Source organism: Tachypleus tridentatus, chromosome 12 (genome assembly GCF_004210375.1).
Source record: "Tachypleus tridentatus isolate NWPU-2018 chromosome 12, ASM421037v1, whole genome shotgun sequence".
Classification (NCBI taxonomy): domain Eukaryota; kingdom Metazoa; phylum Arthropoda; class Merostomata; order Xiphosura; family Limulidae; genus Tachypleus; species Tachypleus tridentatus.
This window is the reverse complement of record NC_134836.1, coordinates 38684240-38700426: the sequence shown is the minus strand read 5'-3', so window position 1 is coordinate 38700426 and position 16187 is coordinate 38684240.

Below are 16187 nucleotides of genomic sequence, written 5' to 3'. Positions count from 1 at the left end.
GAGTATATCCACCTAATGTATAACATTTGTTAAAATGTTAAAATTTGAACATTTTAAGCCCAGATTTGGATCCAGTGACTTTTACGTTATTTTATCCTTATAGAGAATCAGAATGAAAGCCGAATATGGCGATTGAAAGTTATAAAAATGCAAAACGTTAAAATATTTCAATGTTGGAGTGCAAAGTTGTTCAAACAACAATTCGTAAAGATGAACGTAACCCAATTTTAATTGGAGGAAAGCTATTTTAGTAACGGGGTGTTCATTCACATTCTCATGTTGAAGCAAACACAACTAATTAAAATAAAGCAATCGTAATTACATGTTGAGAAATATAAAGATCTGATGTATCGTTTACATGATGTCGCGCATACTGCTTGAGTAAGAATGGTTATATACTGTCATCCTCTTAACATTCACGAAGCAATAGCTATTGTTTGTAGGTGTGCAAGACTTTACCTGTTTGTAACGATGACATGCGATCCAAACCGGTCTGTTTGGTTGATTGTTTTGTTTTGTTTTACACACCCCTAGTCAGTTAGTAAAGATTCAGCAGTATGTTTGTTTGTTTTTGAATTTCGCACAAAGCTACTCGAGGGCTATCTGCGCTAACCGTCCCTAATTTAGCAGTGTAAAACTAAAGGGAAGGCAGCTAATTATCACCACCCACCGCCAACTCTTTGGGCTACTCTTTTACCAACGAATAGTGGGATTGACCGTCACATTATAACGTCACACATTATATTCAGCCTCCACAGCTGAAAGGGCAAGCATGTTTGATTTGATGTGACGAGGATTCAAACCCACGAAAATCGAATTACAAGTCGAGTGCCTTAACCACCTATCCATGCCGGGCCGAAAATCGGTCTGAAATGCAGAAAGACATATTTCCCGGACGTTAGTATTTGATAGACTTGACTTAGTTGCAAAAGTGTTCAAAATTACGCTTGTTGCATTACTGGAGAAAATTTGAAGTAGGATATTTAGGGGTAATCAGTACCTTATGTACATGCTACAAAGGTACATGCATATGTTTTGATTATACTGAGATGAAACGTTAAAATACAAGGTTTTAGAAATGACAGATAAAATAATGTGCTAAGAAACTCCAGATCCAGAAATTGACGCATGTTTGTTTGAAATAGTGAGGAGATGTGTTATGATACATGGATGTGTGGAAAATCTACAAATAAGTTTTCGAAAGAATTTATAAATAAGATAATGACAATTGTAGATAGGTATCGGTTGTATAAGATAAGAGACGATAGAACTGTTCAAATTAGAAATTATGATTTTTAGAACAGGTTTGTTTAATGAACATTTTAGTTTCAAGTATAATGCGCATAAAAACGTCGAAGTTTGAACATATATGATATCAGTGAAGTACATTTTCAGATACGTGTAAAATACCACAACTACATAAATGTGATTAGACAGAATCAAAATGAGCCAAACCAAGCAATAGTTCATGATAAAGCTGCGACTTATTTGGATATAAGATACATTAGCGCACCTGAAGCAATATGGAGACTTTTAGAACATAAAATGCACTATCAGTTTCATAGAATTATTTGAGTTTTTGTTCATTTACCATTTGCAAGTAGAAAAATTGAATTAACGGCATAGTTTGTGTTGAATCAAACCGATGGAAAAACAACAACATCCCAATCCTTTGCATAACGATGAATAAATTACAAGCAGAAACTTTTGATCATGTAATTATTTATACCTGAAGCAGTGTTTGCTCACGGACTGTTGTAAGCTACATCGACGTAAAAAATAAAACTAGAGAATAATTTGAACGTATTTTTTATTGAGGATAAGAAACAAGGGAATTTATCAAAAGATGAATAAGAGCTCGTGAGAAATATTATATAACGCGAAGTATTCAAATTGTTAGTGAAAATCAAAGTTAGTAAAAATTAAGCAGTAGTTTATAATGAATCTGCAATTTATATAGATGAATGTATTTTCACTTACGTGACTAAATAAAAATTAATTATTTTAATTTTTAGTTTAATTATAGCAAACTTTTCATTTTAATTTTGGAGACAAAACATCAAGAAAATACGCAAAAGTAAACGAAAGTTATTATTCTTACAATCTGATTAGTCATCTAATCAAAGAAGAAAATGGCAAACTTATCATAACTATTAGTGAAAAGAATAACATTTTAATGAAGTTAAATAGTAAAATAAGTAAAATCATAAGAAAGGGCTGCGGTAAAAACAGCAAATTCAAACCTCTGACTAATTATATAATTTGCTATTTTAACTCAAAAAGAAGTCGAAACAAAAACAAATTAAACAAAAAACGCTGCATCAACTGAAAAGATCCCAGGGTACAAGTCTCGATAAGCGAGTGGTAGTTGTAGCTATACGAGTATGAATAACTGGTTAAGACACTTCATGCTAATATAGTTCATTTGTTGTGCTGTCAGTTAGTGCCTTTCAACCATATTGGGAGCTGAAATGCTAAAATCAAAAGATAAGTTGTTTTTTACTTACATCCAAATGGTAATACCTCATTTCTTTCTCTTTTTTTTTTAATTCAGTTAATTCTTTACTTGGGAGAGCAGTCACCTGCCCACAACTGTCTGCAGGCAGTGAAGGGTGATATAGATGTGGGACGTTGTGGGCTTGTGCACCCACATTTCGTTCTCCTAATTTCTATTTCTAATTCTATAACTGTTGCTATTCTTTATTTTTTATGTGAGACTGGCCAACGGAAGCTAATACTGATAGACCCCACTGTTATGTGGGTCCTACTTCCGCAGTCACCTCCAAAACCTAGGGTACATTTTATAATTCCACATTTTAGCTTCTACCCTTGAATCAATCCCGTTCCACAAAACATGCTCGCCTTTTCAGCCGTGAGTACGTTATGATGTAACGGTCAATCCCACTGTTCGTTAGTAAAAGAGTAGCCCAAGAGTTGGAGGTTGGTCATGACGATTAGCTATCTTTCTTCTAGTCTTACACTGCAAAATTAGGGCGGTTACTGCAGATAACCCTCGTGTAGCTTTGCATGAAATTCAAAACAAAACAAACGCTGGGATCTCCTCAGTTAATACAGCGTTTTTGTTTAATTTGGTTTTGTTGCGGCTTGTTTTTGAGTTAAAATAACAAATTATATATGTATTTATGTATAATAGATAATTTTTTAACAAACTTATTCAACGTGATAGGGATAGATTGGCTTAGTGAAACTAATAGAAGATGAAATAAGGATGAATAGAAAATACTTTATTTTGAGTTGGAATAATTAAATATATATTAATCTTTAACAGGAGTTACAATGCCAACAATAGAAAGAAGTATTAGCAAGTATACAAGCACTCAACGTACATAAAAGCTCTTAATCAATGATGGTTTATCTCGAAAAAAAACTTTTATTTTAAATGAAATGTTTGTTTGATTTCACACTTCCAAACACAGTTGTTAGAATTAAAATGACATCATTGGAAATGCCTTTAGACATCTAATTACATTTTTGAATAATGAAAAATGTTGAGTTTTAAAATCATGCATTTCTGTTTTGTGAAAATTACCATCTTTTGTTACAACATGAATAGAAAAAAAGATTTCTAAAAACCTTTGAAAATATAATATATTCGGAAGAAATAACTAAAATGCTGAAAAAATTTTGTTTTCAATTTTGTAACGATTTTTTAACATCAGAAATGGCATATAAACAGTCTTAATACAGCTATAATGTGGAGAATAAAGTGAAAAGTACAAAAAATATTAATAATAAATAAGAGTTTTGTACAATGTTCATAAATGTATGTGAAATTCAAAAACACAGACGTGATACAATTGTTTTTCTGCTGATTAAACTCTAATATATTACCGTGTGTCAGTTTTACGCATGTGTGTGTAATGTTATTGCGAATTACGTCCAATTTAAATTGCACCATTCCCCTTGATTTTGTGAGAGTGCACTTGAAACTTGTTTTTATTGTTGCGGAAGGAGAGCTGTGGTGAACAAAGATCTCTGAAGGAAGGGAAGGGGCTGGGTTTGTTATACAAACCTCCAACCTAACACGTTCTGACGGGTCGAGGCAATGCTAATATATTAAATAAGAACTGAAATCCACTCTTAATCTTGCTACGTAGTGCATATATACTACAAGTTGCTTATATTTTTACACAGGTTCTGATATCTATCTTTCAGGTAGAAATTTACTCGTTTAAAATTGAAGCTGGCCCGGCATGGCCAGGTGGTTAGTGCTCTCGACTCGTAATCTGAGGGTTGCGGGTTTGAACCCCGTCACACCAAACATTCTCGCCCCTTTTAGCCGAGAGGGTATTCTAATGTCATGATCAATGTTACTTTTCGTTGGTAAAAGAGTAGCCCAAAAGTTGGCGGTGAGTGGTTATGAGTAGCTGCCTTCTCTCTTGTCTTACACTGCTAAATTAGGAACGGCTAGTGCAGATAGCCCTCGTGTAGCTTTGCGCGAAATTCAAAACAAACCTGTATATATATATATATATATATATATATATACATTCAAATCAGTGTTAGACTCGAGGTTGGATTCTGTTTCCTCACTCTGTTTTTAAGGAGTGTCAATAGTTTATGTTTTGCGAAACGAGCGTTCTTTTTTATATTCCTATTAGCACTTAGTTTTTAATAAATAGTATTTGAGGAAGTTTGTAATTTTGCTATTTTATTTCGCTTTGACTAAGCCAGTATATTCTACTCAATATTTTCTTTAAGCTTCTAACTCTGATATAAATATAGTTGATGCTATAATTAAATATTTAAATAAATATTTATTGTCATATATTCTACGTCTGGAAAGGTATGTTGTTATTTTTATTTATTCGTCGCTTGAGCGTTGTGATATTCACGGCGTTTCGATTAGTCTTTACTTGTTAAAATACTGTGTAATAAAGTGCATAGTAATTTGTATCTACTTGTGAACAAGTAATTTCTAATCAGTAATTGGATAAGGTGATGCATACTTTCATGTGTTTCCTATTCCTTTAGTTAATATGTACTTTAGTTTAAGATTCCTGTTCATATTAAGCAAGAATACTTATAGAAAGTTGATCAAAGAAGCTAGATGATAAGTGCCCTGAATGCTCACGGATCAGTTAAATAAGTGTCACGTGTTCGTAGGAAAGATTGCTGAACTAGATCAGTTAAATAAGTGTCAACACTTCAAACACTGTAGAAAAATCGAAATTGACCTGTTCAATTAGGAAGTTAGGTGATGTCCAAGGGGTACAACATGCCTCGTTTTGAAGTTAAAGTGACCATCATTCCCGAGGATAGCTCGTGCAAAAGAAAAGAATGATTTTCTCTTTATAAGTTTATGATGCTCTTTTTTTTTCTCACTAGATAACTGAAAACACAGGACTTTATCTCAGATTATACATCTCTAGAGTAAACGTACCACTTGTGTTCTTTAACTTTGCTTTGGGTTAAATTAAATATCATTTCACTGTATTTAACGTGTGTCTAGTTTATTTATTTGCCTCAGTGGCCCGTCATATCCAGGTGGTTAGGGCGCTCGACTCACAGTCTGAGAGTCGGAGGTTCAAATCCCCACCACACCAAACATGCTTGCCCTTTCAACCGTTGGTAACCTAGAAGTACACCTAGCTGTATACATGTGTAATACTTTCCAAAAATACACGTACATATTTATATATATGGTACTATACCCAGAAACACAACCTATATACATATTACTACCTAGAAACGCACTTAGATGTACATATCAATTGTATCATAAAAAATTACCAATTGACACATGTGTGTATATTAAAAATATTGCTTTCTGATATTGATGAAGGTGAGTTCTTCTGACCTCTCACTTCTATTTAAAGTGTAAATGTGGGATGAGCAACAGTAACTTATAAAAAACAACTACTGTTAGCACACCAGATGATATCATGATCTAACAAAATATTTTATGAAAAATGACTTGGAGTTATGAATAACTGTCACTCGTGATCAGATAAATGAATTGAGGAGAGCAAGTGTTTTTCAGTTTTACTTTTGATTGGGAATGAAAATTAAACCTGAATTCCAGTGTATTTCCATTGTTTCACCCTCTTCTTGTTTGTATCTACATTTATAAGCATCAAATACAATTCCAGTAATTCGAGTGACCATTCGAAAAATCTCGAGTTATTAGGTTTCCATTTTGTGATTCGACCGGTTTTTGACGCCGCCTGGCTTCTTAGAATAAACTCTATACAAGTACGTACACACACATACTGTAATAGAATCAAATATTTAATAGTTTTCAGCGAACGACTATTCATCAGCTTCTTAATTCTCCAACCATTCATCCAAGTTAACTGTGTATTCGTATAACCACATTTTTTCGTGAGTTTTCACCACGTGTTATGCATTCCCAATTGCGTAGTGTAACTTCAGTAAAGCATGAATTTCTCCCAAGAGCGGTGACTGCATAACTCTGGAAATTTGCATAATTTTCTTATGGTAATGCCATTGACAGATGCTTGAAATTCCCTAAAGACACACATTATAACACAAAATTAATCGCTTAAAGTCCTCAGTTTTGGATAACATTGTCCTCACTTGTCATTGCACGTTCATATTAGCAGTTTTTCAGCCTTTATTAAATCTACGTCTAAAGCAAAATGTTTTGTTAGTTCGTATCGCATTAAAAGTGAATCTGTAATGATGAAAAGCCTGTGCAAACATCGCTTCAAAAACAATGACTTAAGATAACTTGAATTTATATTAAAAGATGCTTTTAAATTAATTTTCAAACCTAATGATTTAAATTGACGAACTTCTTTCCGTGATATTTACTGTGAACGTGTATAGCTACCAATAACAAATTTAACCACCAGCACTGATTGAATACTGAAGTTTTAATACGTGTTTCCTTTCTCTTTCTATATATATATTTATACCGACTTCCTATCAGAGTGTACAAACTTTATCTCAGTTGATTTCATCTCATTTTTGTCCCTTCAAAAGCCGTACTTCTTAGAAATACCAAAGCAAAAACAAACCTCAAATAGTAATTCAACGCTTTGTAGATAGCCATCTTTAATTTACAAAAAAAAATATATCAGTATTTCAAAGTTTTGGCAATGATTAATGTAAGAAACAGTTACATTCAAGGCTTAACAGAATATATGTAACCCTCGCCCTATCCTTGTATGCAGACATGTTGCCTTTCTCATGCTCCAAGCACATTCCTACTTCTATGTTACTAAACTATAGAATTCGAATTTTCACAAACCACTTAACATTTCGAATTTCAAAAATATAATGAAAAAATGTACTCATTGCTGGTACTCTGACATATGTGTATAATTATATTTTTAATTTATTTACATTATTGATCAGTCATTAATTACATCAAGATCAAGAGTGAATAATAACTCTGCGTAAAATAGATGTTAAGATCAAACTGAAATGCAGCTTTACCAATGGTTGATGGAGATAACACTTGACAGAGGGACAACCAGAACGACTGTAACTGTACACATGTGTCTTCACAAAATATAAGTTTAGACGGTGAAAGTTCACTCTGAACACGTTTCTCCCTATACACGATTTTGATAACTAGCAGAACGAAATGTATATTTGTATCAATGACGAAACCGGTGTTACCCCTTTAATTAGAACACTACCTTGTGGCACGTGGCTTCATAGAGTGAGACATCTTTTCATCACATGTAGTCCATTGTATACCTTCGAATCTGCTACACAGAGATTCTATTTTCGTCAGAATATAGACAGCTCTTTTCTCGATATCCTTCTGTTTTATATGCCCTCTTTATTTTAATTTATCTCATATTTGTATCTTTATGTACTTCATAATGGGGATTTATCCAATAAATGGTCACACAACCTGATTTATTATATTAGAAGCTCCATTAATTAAATCTCAGAATGAGAGCTTATTGTTATACTGTCCACTACCTGTGTGATCCACATATGGATTAACTGTAGTCTTTAATTCAATGTAGAGAAACGACCAAAAGTATTGGATGAATGTATTTAACACAGAGAGTTCCGGTAGTAATTACTGTGGTTCATTTCATTGTTGACGATATTACTGTATGTTGTTAGAGACGAGGTGATCAACAAGCGATATGGTGTATTAAATTAAAAACGAAACGGTGAAGTAATCTTCCTAAATAATTCTAGGACTGATTTACTAATGTTCTTCAGTATACATGGCATTTCTGATTTATTGTTTGTTCCTTACCTCTGTAAGTATTAATTCATCATCGAGCAATATTTCAAACATTATAAACACTAATGTATAAAAATCCTTACAAATCAACGGTTATAATCTAATTTCTTTAATTTTGATTTGAGGGAAGATTTCAGTAAATTTCAGAGTATATTTCACAGTTTCTGATAAACTATCAATTTGATTATTTTTAAGTTTATTTTTAAATAAAATATTTGTCAATCTCAAACACACAAAACCAACAACAAAAATCAACAAAGACGAAAAACGTGTGCAGTATTTCCAACTTATTTATACTAAAGGTAAATTTAAAGTATCGACTTTAAATTGCTTTTCTTTTGCTCGGTGTTAATATAAAAAACACATTTTTCTTTATTCTAAATATTTTAATTTGGCTTATGCAGAACAAAAAAGACGATTTAATTACAATTGTTAGAGTATACTTCACATTTTACCACTGTTCCTAGAACATTAAGAAATTAAAACTTTGAGGTTCACGTCACAAGGTTCTGTCAAACTCTTTTAGTCAAATATCAGAATCGACGTAATTTATAGATCATGCTTAATCTGTAAGTGACGCTGTTCTTCTGCGGCATTATATCTTAAAAATTGTACTTTACGATTAGCAATCCAAAATGCTACCTACTGGATTGTGTCCGGTATATTATTATAAAAAAAAAAAAACATGTATAGTTTGATAATTAAGCTCGCTTCCTTAACTTTATCCATACCCATAAATAAATAACAAGAAGTAATCGCAAGGAATTCTGAATATTAACCGTTGAAACTGAACTTAGTGGGAATTCAACATATATTTAAAGAAAGGTGCAAATTAAAATCATTATCCAAGTTGTTTAATAAATGGGAGAGGTAACAGAAATATAAGACGAAGAAAGATGAGAAACTGAAAGATTTATTCTAAAACTATTTAAACAAGTTGAGTAGTGCATTTACGATTTTGATACCCGTTTATTCTCTGTCATATAGAGGTTAGACTTGAAAGGAGTAAACAATTCTATTGGAAACTATGCATTCTCGCATTATTAAATAAGAAAATGAAAATTTTTATGTGGACTGATCTCCTTAATTGAGAAATGATGACATAGAAACTGAAACCGATATGGATGTGTTTTTATTTCCCTTCCTTTGATTGAAATGACTCAGTAGGAAACAGAAAGGTATATAGCAAATTTGCCCCCCGCTAATACAGCGGTATGTCTCCGGATTTACAACGCTAAAATCATGGGTTCGATTCCCCTCGGTGGGCTGAGCAGATAGCTCTTTGTGGCTTTGCTATACGAAAAACACACACAAACACTGATGAAAAAATAAAAAATATATAACAAATTTATCTCCACGGAACCCTAAAATTAAATTGACAAGAAAACGTGTTTTGGAATTAGGTACCATTCTTTGTATGTGCACAATGCAGATTGTTGTTTTAAGGGTCGCAGGTTCGAATCCCCGTCACATCAAACATACTCGTCCTTTCAGTCGTGGGGGCGTTATAAGTTACGGTCAACCCCACTAATCGTTGTTAAAAGAGTTAGCAGCGGGCGATGATGACTAGCTGCCTTCCCTCTATTCTTACACTACTAAATTAGGGACAACTAGTGCAATAGCCCTCGTGTAGCTTTACGCAAAATTCAGAAACAAACAAACAAGCAAACAGATTGTTGTTTTCCCATGCAAACACTTGTGACACAAACCAGCAGCATCCTTGTAGCAATTGTAATACTCTGTGGTAAATTTGGGACTGCAGTGTTTTTCTCAAAGCGAAGCAACGTCCTTGTTAAAATGTGCCTTTGTTTGAAGGAGTTTTTCATCTAATATCGGGATTATCTACTTCTTTTCTGGGAAAAGAAGTTGGACAATGATATAACAGGATCTTGACAGTATATCTTACAAACTATTCGTATCTGAAGGCAGAGGTGAAGAGATTTCTTGATGTTTTTTTAAGTATGTTTGCAGAAACAACATAACCGATAAGGCCATATTGTAGTTAAGCTTCCTGTATTTCTTTCGAAGAGATACGGATGAATAACTTTCTGTTTCTTCATCCTTGTTTTTGAAATTGGTTTTCCAGTTCATTAGCTCGAGAGTAAGAAAGTGCAGTGAACTACGGTTTATTGAATGCAACATTCATAAAGCCAGAAAGTTAACACGCCAATATTCTATTAGTAAGCTCTGTCGATGCTTACGTTAATTAAAAACATGACAGTAAATATACGGCTTATTGATTATTTCCGAGTTTCAGTAAACGATACTGGAAAAAGAAAAGGTATTCACGAGTGTCTTAACCGATAACTAAACAATTACTGAAAGCTGAGTGTACAGAAATATTGGCACTAACATCATTAGTTGATCATTAGGAATACTGAAACTTAATCACAAAACTACAGAAAACAGCATAATCTACTTACGAAACTTTGAGCTACTCTGATGACAAAAGAACAAAGAACTGAACGCCTCTAGTTTTCCTTTGCAAATGTGTGTTCTTGAGAAAGGTGACCAACACTAATGTCAAAGCTCGATTTGTTTGTATGTAGTTGTAGTGTTACTACAAATAATAAAGTAGTTTTTTGTTTATTTTTAATAAAAATGGTGTTGTTCATTGAGAAGACCGAACTGAGGAAAGAGTGCAGAGTAAACTTTGTCAAATTTTTTGGGATAAAAGTGTTTTAAACTGGCTGAGTAAAAGAGTTTTACTATGTAGGGATATATTCGTTTCAGCTGTTTCAGTTAGTTCAAAACTCCAAGAAAACTAGTCTAGCATGTAATTGTTGGTTTAGCTACAGGGCACAATCATGTTTCTGTCAGGTTATTTTAACGGTGCCCAAAAGAGGACGTTAGAGCTTTTAACGTGTATTCAAATCAAACACTTTCTCAATGCGTACTTATTCTCCTTGCGGTAATATACTGAAGGGTAAACAAACATACGAGTTGTCAATAATCTAGCATGTTTCTAATTATGACAAACTAAATTAAAATACTATAGTCAAACATGGACTCTCGTTTATATCGTTTATGATCTGTATAGCGTAAATTGACACGCCAGTTTTATTTATATATATTTCAATATCGAGTGTATATTGATTTACGTGGTGACACTAAATTGGTTGATTATAACAGTTGAACTACAGCTGTGAAAATACAATCAGTAAGAGAAACAAACTCATGACTATTGACCAAGCTCTGGGCCCGGCATGGCCAAGCGTGTTAAGGCGTGCGTCTCGTAATCTGAGGGTCGCGGATTCGCATCCTCGTCGCGCCAAACATACTCGCCCTTTCAGCCGTGGGGGCGTTATAATGTGACGGTCAATCCCATTATTCGTTAGTATAAGAGTAGCCCACGAGTTGGCGGTGGGTAGTGATGACTATCTGCCTTCCCTCTAGTCTTACACTGTAAATTACAGACGACTAGCGCAGATAGCCCTCGAGAAGCTTTGTGCGAAATTCAAAAACAAACAAACAAGACCAAGCCCTAATACTTTGGTGTGAATAATAACATATTAATTAAAGGTAAGTACCACAAGAGCTCTGTAGCTATTGGTTTTTAGTGACTATTTTATTCTGGGCAATTTTGAGAGTTTGTTTACTTGAGAATGATGAACGATTTACACCATTTGTGAAATATAATGTTCACCATAAATGCTTTTAAATTATTAGGAGTTTTCAATGGTGTCGTATGTAAACATAGCTATTGTTTTACTACAGAAAAGTTTGCTATAGAATAAGCTCTGAATGGATCTACAGTTCCAAACTACATGACATTTTCTTACCTACCACAGAGTACATAAATTATTTACGTACGGTGTGTGGCTTGGGAGAGTTTCCCTCCCGTAACAACAGTAGATATATGCACATATTATCGTAGAGTTTTAAATTATAACATGTAGCTCTGTCGTATATGTCTCATGATAACGATAAGTTTTCTTTTGTAACTAACGACGGTTAGAGCTCATGAATATGGAATAACATACCGGTGTTTTTTTTAATAACAAGGTGTAAGTATCCCTACTTATGATTGGAAGAACATACACGATAGACTTAATGACAGCAAATGATACTGCCTGCTTTGACAGCGAATTTTGTTTTACGTAAGAAAGTATATGAAAACCAATCATTTTGAGCATCTGATTCAGAATGAGAATATAATTATAAACTAATGGCATATTATTAAACTTCAACTGTCAGAAGAAAAAGAGAAATCAAAGCAAAATCAGGGTTATTTAATATTCTAAATATTCATTTATGTAAATTATAAACATATAAAACAAACAATGAGTTATGCAAAATAACTTAATAAAATAAAAAACTTAATAAAAAACTTAAAACACTAAAATTACTTTTCTTTTTCGTAATATGTAATTCAGTTTTTCTTTGCAGAAAATTAGGAAATTTAAATCAGTTTCGTAGTAAGAATTTGTGAACTACTTACTGATGGAACATAATCATTAGAGTGAAAATTAGCTCCAGTTTTCTGATAAATTTATTTTTAACTATTTTAAGTTCAATACATTTTTATATAAATGAAAAATATACTTGATTACTTTAGTTTCTTCACTGTGTTCCAGAACAAGCTGTGTGACAATAAGAAAAAAATTTTCTTCACTCAGTGTGTCCACAACACGCTGTGTAACAATAAAAATAAACCTTTGTTCACTCACGGTATCCACAACACGCTGTGTGACAATAAAAATAAGCCTTTATTCACTCACGGTATCCACAACAGGCCTGGCATGGCCAAGCGCGTTAAGGCGTGCGACTCGTAATCTGAGGGTCGCGGGTTCGCATCCCCGTCGCGCCAAACATGCTCGCCCTCCCAGTCGTGGGGCGTTATAATGTGACGGTCAATCCCACTATTCGTTGGCAAACGATTATCCCAAGAGTTGGCGGTGGGTGGTGATGTCTAACTGCTTTCCCTCTTGTCTTACACTGCTAAATTAGGGACGGCTAGTACAGATAGCACTCGAGTAGCTTTGTGCGAAATTCCAAAAACAAACAAACAGGTATCCACAACACGCTGTGTAACAATAAAAATAAACCTTTGTTCACACACGGTATCTACAACACGCTGTGTAACAACAAAAATAAACCTTTGTTCACTCACGGTATCTACAACACGCTGTGTAACAACAAAAATAAACCTTTGTTCACTCACGGTGACCATAACACGCTGTGTAACAATAAAAATAAACTTTGGTCAACTCACAGGAGTGACTGCAAATATATACATTTTTGTATTGCTAACAAAGTTACTTTATGTAGTACAGTATTCAAGGCAAAAAGCCCACTAGTTGCACAGCAATAAGTCTGCGGACTTATACTGCGAGGAACCGTGTTTCGATACTCGTGATGGTCAGAGCACAGATAGCCCATTGTATAATTTTGTGCTTATTGTCAAATTAACAAACATATTAAAAATTTAAGCTCAAGCTTCTATCCGTAGTTATAAAAAACATTCACTCGTATCTACCAAGAAATTGATATCCATGCAAAAAAGACCAAAAACTATTTTTTCTTAAGTTATGAAATGATAACGGCTGTTAAACCAATAAAACGAAATAAATTCTGAAAATAAGCTTAACCCAAGCCTTACTACTAACGGATCCCAACGCGATCAGCTTTCTCAATACACTTTTAAAAGTATTTATACATTAAAAGGGTGTGTAAGCTTATAACTTTATTGGTAATAGGATCCCTAATATAATCTTACTTGGGAGGTTGGCCATCTGGGAAAACCGATAATAATGGCCCCGAGGGGCACATTGGTATGCCTGAGGAATTACGACGCTAGAAACCGGGTTTCGATACCCGTGGTGGACAAATCACAGATATTCCATTGTACAGCCTTGTATACTGAATTTCAGAAAACAACATCAACCCCAAAACTATACGAAACAAACAAAAAATTAAACAAAATTTCTAGCAATGTGTATTTTACATGTAAACTTCTATAATTATTTTACTCATTTTCATCAGTTTTTTACACTGAATTTTGTAACTGACACAAAATAAAATAGATTAATTTACATTATGCTAACAGATAAAATGAGTTATTATGTTTTTAAAACCTTGTGTTTAGTTAGAAAACTAGCTACATTTTGTAAGGTTTACCTGGTATCAATCATGAATAATGTATGTAAAACGTTACGCGTTGCACCGTCAATACCGATAATATAACGTCAAGCCACAAAATAAAAGCAAGTCAAACAGAATTGTTAAAAAGAGAAAAATTATAATAAATGTCTTTTTAACTAATTAATGTCATGTTTTTGTTTCTTAATCTTTGAATTTTCTTCTTTTTTATATTATTTTCTATGTCAATAATTTTAAGATCCGTAAAACAAGAAAGTGATTATTTTTAGCATTAGGCCTAACACACAGAGCAAATTAGGCAGACACTTTAAACGTTTATTTCTTAACCTTGTAAACAAATGTCGAGGCCCAGAATGGCAAGGTGGTTAAGGCACTCGACTCCTAATCTGAGGGTTTTGAGTTCGAATCTTCGTCACACCAAATATGCTCACCTTTTCAGCCGTGAGGGCGTTATAATTTGGCGGTCAATCCCACTATTCATTTGTAAAAGAGTAGCCCAAGAGCTGATGGTGAGTGGTTATGACTAGCTGTCTTCCCTCTAGTCTTACACTGTAAAATTCGGGACGGCTAGGGCAGATAGCCCTCGTGTGGCTTTGCGCGAAATTTAGAAACAAAACAAATCTCGTTATGTTCCCAATTATAAGAATTACAATGTGCTTTTATACGTAATTTGACACAAGGACCCTAAACAATATCAACAGACTTTCAACATTTAATATTAAATATCCAAATAGCAAACTAAAATTGGTTCAATTTTGGCTCAATATTGGACAAACCAACACATGATTCTTTCTGCTGGATGTTTCATGATTTGCTAAACATTTATGGAATGCTTCAATCAGACAAAATATAAATATATATTACCTAGCATTTTTAATATTGGATTACACGCAAAGCTACTCGAGGGCTACCCTTATCAGATCGAATGGCATGATATAATCAACAGTACATTTTATAATACACCACCCTTGTCCCATTTAATCGATAGGTCCGAAATCCAGAAGTCTATCTCCAACTAATATAACTAGAAACACATACATTATCAGTTTCTAGCAGTAGAAGTTTGTTAGATCAAAAGCTGACCATTGCACAATGAAATGACACGGAGCAGTGACTTCTACAATATACTGTACTTGAGAACACATTTAAACACATTCTAAATTCTTATTTGTTTGTAGTGAAGCAAATATATTTACAATGAGCTATCTGTACTATGCCAATCATGGGTATCAAAACCCGAGTTCTAGTGGTATAAGTCCTCAGACATGCCACTGGAAACCATTCTAAATATTATTCTGTAACAGCTTAGCATTATAAATCAATTAATTACCTTATTATTTCTGACGTTTCAAACTCAGAATCAAAATAATTTTCTATGCTCTGTTATTCACGTTTTATACCGGTTTGTTATTTAATAGAATGAAAATATTTTATTAATAATGACAAGAAGAATAGATAAAAAAAGACATTTTTTATGGAACTCTTTACATTCATAGATATCCGCCATTTTGTATATAACTTTATCTCATAGCACCTAACATTCTGATACTTTAATTAAACATCATTTTTGTTAGACCTTGATTATTACAATCTTGGACTAACAGTTTAAAAAGTAGGTGTTTACGTAAGGTCACCGATGAACGAATACGTTGGTCCAACTAAAGGCCTATTTTACAAATTTGCGTTGAGCCAACGTGACTGGTAATTATCAACACACAAATAAACAAGAGGAAATCCTCAACTGCCTTGGTATTTGAAATTATTTTAGGCAGTACATTAATCTATGAGACCTCGGGCGTGGTCAAATACATCAATCGAAGAGGTTACACACACACAAACAAAACTCAGATCCATTCTATGAACCGCTGTGCTACGACATAGTTAG